This window comes from Austrofundulus limnaeus, unplaced genomic scaffold (genome assembly GCF_001266775.1).
Source record: "Austrofundulus limnaeus strain Quisiro unplaced genomic scaffold, Austrofundulus_limnaeus-1.0 Scaffold157, whole genome shotgun sequence".
Taxonomy (NCBI): Eukaryota; Metazoa; Chordata; class Actinopteri; order Cyprinodontiformes; family Rivulidae; genus Austrofundulus; species Austrofundulus limnaeus.
In genome coordinates, this window is record NW_013952559.1 from 196251 (window position 1) to 197092 (window position 842).

An 842-nucleotide genomic window follows, 5' to 3' on the forward strand; every position below is an offset into this window, starting at 1 on the left:
ATCCATCCATCCATCCATCCATCCATCCATCCATCCATCCATCCATCCATCCATCCATGCATTCACAACCAAGAGAAGGCAGCTCTACTGATGATAGATGTCTCCAGCCCAGGATGTCTAATCTGTTTTGGTTTTTTCTTGTTTTGCCTCAACCAGCCTTTTGTCACTTTTAAGCCATAGCCTTTAGCATTTTTATTTAGCTTTTAGTYARCAYGTTGCTTTCAGCTASCYTTTGCCACTTTTAGCATCTAGCTAGTTTATTTCTACAGTTAGTTTTTAGTTTATGCTCTTCTTTTGGCTTCAACACTTCAACACATTTTTGCAGAAAATACAATTTCTCTAATAGTCCAGAACATTCACTTTGTATCCTGAATGGTTAGAACTGATCCAGAAGAAAGTGGTCCATCTTGTTTTTGTCACAGCTGCTTTTTTTTGGCTGCACTTCGTCTAAAGTTAAAAACCAAAACTCATAACAAAATAGTTCAAGTAAAAACGTCCATTTTTGGATTAAACAGGAAAAGGGCTTCACAGAAAAACTGTCAGATCGTAAAACAGCTGGGGGAGCCGAATGGAACAAAAACAATTCTGAGAAGTTTAAATTCTATTTTTGCTTCTCTTTCACACTTTACTGGTTGTTGMAGAGWTTTGCATGTTTGGCTGCAGAACTCGGTCACACATGACTCTGGACTCTGGGCTCTGCTGTGGCTGGGTGGTGTGTGGAGAGAAGAACTGAGGTTAGACAGTTTCATTTAGAGGCTCAGAGGGTCCAGAAACATTTCWACTTCATGAAGCCTTTATAMTTTTTTATTTTTTAGCCACTGTAGCATTTCAGGTAAGGCTTT